A 6,570-nucleotide genomic window follows, 5' to 3' on the forward strand; every position below is an offset into this window, starting at 1 on the left:
CCTACTGATTTTAGTTGAATAAGTGTATGACCCAAACCTCCCTTATTATGCGGGAGGTTTGGGTCATGATTCAAACATCCCACACTTTGCTGACTCATACCTCCCACTGATACAAAATGTTCCTAAATAAATTGCTTAATTTTTTTTTGTTAATTGTGAAAAAACCTGACGTGATACAAAAAAATGAAGGGTATTTTTGTAATAAGGGCTCCAATATTATACAAAATCAGTTATCAAAATCAAAACATCGATTAAAAAGTTTTGTTTTGCAGGCCTGTGAATTTAACAACGTTAGTTACATTAGACAAAATTAACTTAGTGTTATGATATCATATTTTCTTGAAACGAAACTTTTCCATTACTGTTGAAGTAGGTGCGATAAGCATTCCTTACAATTTTTGCTGAAGTAGATGCATTTGTTAATCTTGCCTTCTTCAAACTGAGCATGTTTCCAATTCCAAATCCGGTACAACAAGTCCATTGACATGATCTTCGTGGTCAAGTAAAGAATCCGTTATGTAATTCTTTGTTGATATTTTGCGCAAAAAATTATGGAGAGCACAACATGCAAGCACCACAGCATCTACGTTTGAAACATTGATAGAAATAGGTGTCAAAAATACTCTAAACCGCGATGCCAGAATACCAAATGCGTTCTCAACCACGCGTCGAGCCCTTGACAGTCGATAGGTAAAAAATTTTTCGTCATGAGTTATTATTTCTTTGCGAGTATGGTTTCATTAAATTTTTCATCAATGGGAAGGCCTCATCACCTATAAACACACATGGTACTATTGTATCTCCGTGTGGAAGCTTGATTGGACTTGGTATTTTCAATTGTTTAGACTACAATCGCTTATAAATTCCTGTATTGCTCCATATTTCACTGTCGGATACACGACCATTCGTACCAGTATGAACATAGATAAACTCGTGGTTCGCATTTACTATTATTATTATTATTATTATTATTATTATTATTATTGTAAAGCTGACTCACAGGTGAATGAATCCAATTACGAGTCAACTGAAAAGATCAGCTATTAATATAGTTCTCCCAGAGCTGCAGCGGTTTTATGGCAGGGTACCATTGTATAAACGATAACGACACCGACAATGGGTTTAAACCGCAGGTACAACCCCCAATCGTAAATGAACTCGAGTATTCAAGCAGAGCCGGATTCACGGAAAAGTTTTGTTTTCAGTTACGGTGAAATTGTTTGTTTTTTTTTTTTTTTTAATTGCAATTACAAAGATAAGTCGGACAGAACTGACGATAGGAAGGATATATGATTTGATTGGTCCTTTTTCATATGTGTCACCTGAATTTGAGGAATTTATAATAAACCTCGAAGACAGTGATCAGAATGAAACAGATTATTATGACGATAGCGATGGATAAATTGTATACATATTCCATGAATTAGTTATTGCGATAAGTTTATTTTAATTATTTATTAAAAAAAAAAAAAAATTTTTTTATTATTAAATTTATTTTAATTGTTTTTATTTTTATAAGATTTATTTTATTTCTTTATGTGTTAATTATACAATAAATATTTGGTTACGATGTCTGTGTTTAGGTTTTTATTTTATAAAAATTTTAAATAACATCTTCGTTCAAGTAAAGTCCTCGTCTAGAAATAGTCAATTTTGACTTAAATTCTAACTTTATTGTCCCTTTGTTGTGCAGTGCCGACTCAAGGAAGAGCAAACATCAGGTAAAGTAACAGCCCCTATTTATTTATGGAATTATTTATGGTAGTTATAAGACGATTTTCTCTCCTATTGTAAAATGATTTACAATTTAAGTCAAAATTGACTATTTTTCGACGAGGACTTTACAACCCTGTAAACTGACAGGCACAGAGCGGAAGTGATGATTGACAGGGGGTCTGCTTAAGCCGCTTGTCGGCGACTCAATAGACCCAATAAGCACTATTGCCCTGCCATAAAACCGCTGCAGCTCTGGGAGAACTATACTACTGATTCTCATGGCGAGAAGACTATGGAAACTCGATTGGGTTGTATAGGAACTTAGTGCTCTGATCTCTTGCCAGTTGGTACAAAAAACGTCTAACTTTCCCTCCACATCAGAGTAATTTTTGACCATCTGATATAGGCTAGAATATTGTAGCAGATTGGTTCTTGCAGTATCCAGATAGAAGGTATTATGCTTACGACAACTAAAAGAGGGAATTCTGATTGAAAACTGAGATAACAAGTAGGGGCAATCAACTGAGCAATTAAAAACGTCTGAGAGAAACTTAATGCTGGCTAATTTACGACTAGAAGCTAGGGATGGAATCTGCACCTGCTCTAAAAGGGTCTCGTGTGGCACACCTCTCTGTGGATACTCACCAGAAGAAAAATACATGAAAGATTTGGCAAACCGTCTCTGGACTTTTTCTAGAGACCAAGTATGAACTTTGTAACAAGGTGACCAAACAGTACTGGCGTACCCAAGTGTAGATCTTACGTACGTTTTATAGAGACAAAGGAGAGTTTGTGGATTATCAAATAATTTCCCATTTCGTATGACAAAGCCCAGAGATTTATACGCTTTAGACAGAACATATTCAACGTGTCTCCGTTAGTTTGGAATCGAATACAACTCCCAGATCTTTAAACTCATTAACACGCTGTAATGCCGAATTTTCAGTCGAGTAGTTGAACCTGATAATAGTGTCCCTCCTCGAGTAACTACTACATTACACTTATTAATATTAAGAAGAAGGTTGTTAGTTCTTGCCCAGTTTTGAATCAGATCAATATTGCGCTGTAGTTTAAGACAGTCTTCATCGGTTTGTATGACATTATAAATTTTTAGATCATCTGCGTATAGTTGAAAAGGCACATCCAGTCATGTCGTTGCTAAATATAACAAAGAACAAAGGACCAAGGACAGATCCCTGAGGAACTCCAGAAAGTTACTGAAACAGCCTGGAACTAAAACCTCTGTACTGAACGAACAGGGCCCTGTCACTAACATAAGACGCAATAAGTTGAATTAGATTGTCCGAAAAACTAAAGCTATCCAGTTTAGTCAAAAGCAACTTGTGATCAACACGATCGACCGCTTTTGAGAAATCCATGTAGATGACATCAATCTGTTTACGAGCGTCCAAGTTTACTTGGAGAAAATGCGTTACCGAAAGTAAATTTGTAACCGTAGATCTTCGGGCCTGAAAACCGTGCTGAGAGAAGGATGTCATATGTGCAACATGATTGTAGATGCGATTAAAAAGTACAAGCTCAAATATTTTTGAAAAGTTGTTAATAATGGCAATAGGTCTGTAATTAGTTATCTCACACCTGTCACCATTTTTATAAACCGGAGTAATTCGTTATTCCTTCCACTTAACCGGAAACGCAGAACACCTAATTATGGAGTTGAAAATTACGGAGGTGCCAACAGATGTCTACAGTCACGAATCAGGAAAGAAGGTATCTGATCAGGACCGCAAGTTTCATTGTTCTTTAGCTTATTTATCGCTAATACTATTTCCCTTCCTGTTAACCGGTCAACATACAAAACATTTTGATTGACTGTTGGGTTGTGTGTACTAATACTAGAATTGCTGTTCGTATTAAACGACTGAGAGAAGTAATTTGCAAATTTGTTCACAATATCTTTAGGATCTTTGATTATTAATCCTCTATAATTCATAACAGCCGGAATTGAAGTTGTTTTTCTCATTGAATTCAGATATCCCCAGAAACATTTAGGATTCGTCTTGATTTTATCGTTCATGTTTACTATGAAGTTCCTATATGCAGCTTTTATTTTTGTTTTCACTTCCGATCTAAGGCTCTTAAAACAAATGTAGTCTTCAATTGCCCTGGAATGTTTGTACTTCTTTAATGCTTTATGCTTTCTTTTTATCAGACCAATGATCTCCCTATTAAACCACAAAGGATATGAACCAAGTGATTGACGTTTCTTGGGAACGAACTCGTCGAAAATCGAGAATAGTGCTTTATACAATAAGTCAACACCTTCATCTGGGTTAGGAATACTGTCAAGAACCGTCCAATCAACATGAGACAATGCCAGATACAATCCACGGAAATCAGCTTTTTTATAGTTGTAGCTGTCGTAAGTAGAAGTGGGAAAATTTTCCCAAAATTCAGCACAAATTTCGATGTGTAATGCAGGATGGTATTTATCCTCTCTAAGAAGGATATCATTAGCTTTGGTGACACAACATGAACCATTACTTAAAACTAAATCCAACAGTTTTTCCATGTTATTATCTACATTATTGTATTGATTCAAAGTAAAAAAATTGCAAAAGCATGAAAAATGTGTGTAAATTGAAGATGACGATTTGCTCTGAGACCACAGAATGTAATCAGGCATATTGAAATCTCCCAAGAAAATCACGTCTGTATCGTAGAAAAGATTGTTCGAAATTAGGAAATCAAGAAGTGTTGTGTAGCAGTCAACCTTAGACCCCGGGGGAATGTACAATGCGCAAATAACCAAAGACTTGTTACCAAGAACAGCCTCAACAGCTACCAAATCTACACAATTGACTTCACACAAATTACCGATGTTGCTAGTGTCCAATTTCACAGCCCTTATGTTATTTTTGATTGCTATCAACACCCCACCACCCCTTTTAATTTTGCATGTGCCAAAGTCTCTGTCACATCTGAATACATTGTAGGAATTTATGTCAAATATTCCACCATCCATTACAGACTGAGACAGCCAGGTCTCAGTCAATACAATAAAGTCATAGAGGGAGGAGTTACTAGACAGGGACAACTCTTGCAATTTAGAATTCAAACCTATTCTGATAATAGATGTGTAAATTTTTAGTCCGCAAGGAAGTATTACCTACCCTATTTGAGTAAGAAACTATTGCGAACAACACAACACTGTATGTGCCCTTGTAGTTGTAATAATACGATCCACGATTTGGTGGTTTTTTGATGAGGATATGTTTCCCATCGACAGCTCCCAGGCAATTGTCAAATTGCCCATAAGTTTTTGAAACCATCGGCGTTTTTTTGCCAGTCGTGTTCATTCGATGGAACCTAAAATAAAAATATTTCAATTATTCTCTATCAGAATTTGTATGACTGAAATGATTTTTTGTAGGACATTGCGCAAAAGGAACAGGAAGAAACACTAACAGAAACAATGCAAACACATGACGTAATAGTGGATGCAGATATGGTTAGTGATGATCTACAGACGCCTCAGACATCTCATTCGCGGAAAAGACGTCGATCTAAAACTAGTACCCTTGAAGAAAAAAAAATAAGCTAATTGATTTAACTCATCAGGCACTCACCAACACGGATGATGATGAATGTGCAGTTGCTGGAAAGAGAATTGGTTACCAGCTGAAGGGGATGGCTGAACAACAGACGTTCATTGCAGAAAAACTAATTTCAGGTATAATGTACTATGGAAGAGTGGGAAAATTAAAAGAAGATGCAAGTGTGCTTTGTGGAGGTTTTATACCAAGTTCACACTTGACCTCCAATTTATACCATCCTCCAAACTATCTGACACGAATGGGCCACCCATCATTTCCAACATCCAGTATGTTTGTTCAACCACATCAATCGCAAATGGGCCGACATCAGTCATATATCCCTCAGTCACCACATTTGCCAGCAGAAAGCCAGGAATCATTCCAACCAACTGCCACCAATTCGCAAACTTCTGCCACCATTAACAGTAATAAAATTTACTTAAAGCGAAGGATTCAACATGTGAATTAGAAACTTATCTAACATTTACTAATAAATGATTTATTTATTACTTAAGTACTTAAGATTGAATCATTTTTCCTTACCTTTAAATAGTCCTCCTTTAATGCGTCGTATATTGCCCAGCAGGTTTCTGGAATTATGGCACTGAGGGATTGAGGTGAGATGGCAGTGCTAAACTTTAGATCTTCGTAACTATTACCAGTTGCTAAATATCTAAGTGTAAAAGTAAGCCTTTCTTCGGCGCTTATCGCATTCCTCATTACGGTATTTTGTTTCGAAATTTTGGGCCGTACTAATTTTAATATAGTCCTGAAGGCATCGTCATCCATTCGTAAACATGTGGGAGTAGAGATGTCGATGCAATAACCCATTTTTGCACCATTTTTTCTTCTTTTTCACCTTTTCTTGTTTTTCTTTATTGTCTAAAACTAATAAGGCCACAAGTGAAGCAACAACCTTCTTCGAGGGTGCCATGTTTTTCGTAAAATGTTCGATGGCAAACTAATAAAATCTAAACGATTTCACCCGCACGTGTGGAGATAAAACAGCCGAACGACGGTTGAAACGACAATCTGAAAGACGTGTCGTACGATCTGTAGTACGACAGATCGTATCGTGTGTAGGCCGTTTAACTTGAGGTGGTCAGTTATGACCCGGCAATAAACTTCTGGCACCCGTCGCGCGACTGGGCTCCACCTGTCTTGTCTCCGATGGTCCCTTTTCAGACGGCTCAAAAGCATCTGCCATAAAAAATGTACTCTCTTCAAGTTGGTAATAAAAGTGACCCCAAAATTGTAAAAGAAATTATCGGCCCAAGTCGTGATGCGTGAGGCGAAC

At 36.8% G+C, this 6,570-nt stretch overlaps 1 pseudogene; it reads right to left on the minus strand.

The window, feature by feature from the left end:
- Positions 1-214: 214 nt before the first annotated feature.
- On the minus strand, positions 215-6,338 carry LOC138140580 (putative nuclease HARBI1; annotated as a pseudogene).
- Between the last annotated feature and the right edge of the window lie 232 nt (positions 6,339-6,570).

The sequence above is a fragment of the Tenebrio molitor genome, chromosome Y (genome assembly GCF_963966145.1).
Source record: "Tenebrio molitor chromosome Y, icTenMoli1.1, whole genome shotgun sequence".
Lineage (NCBI taxonomy): Eukaryota > Metazoa > Arthropoda > Insecta > Coleoptera > Tenebrionidae > Tenebrio > Tenebrio molitor.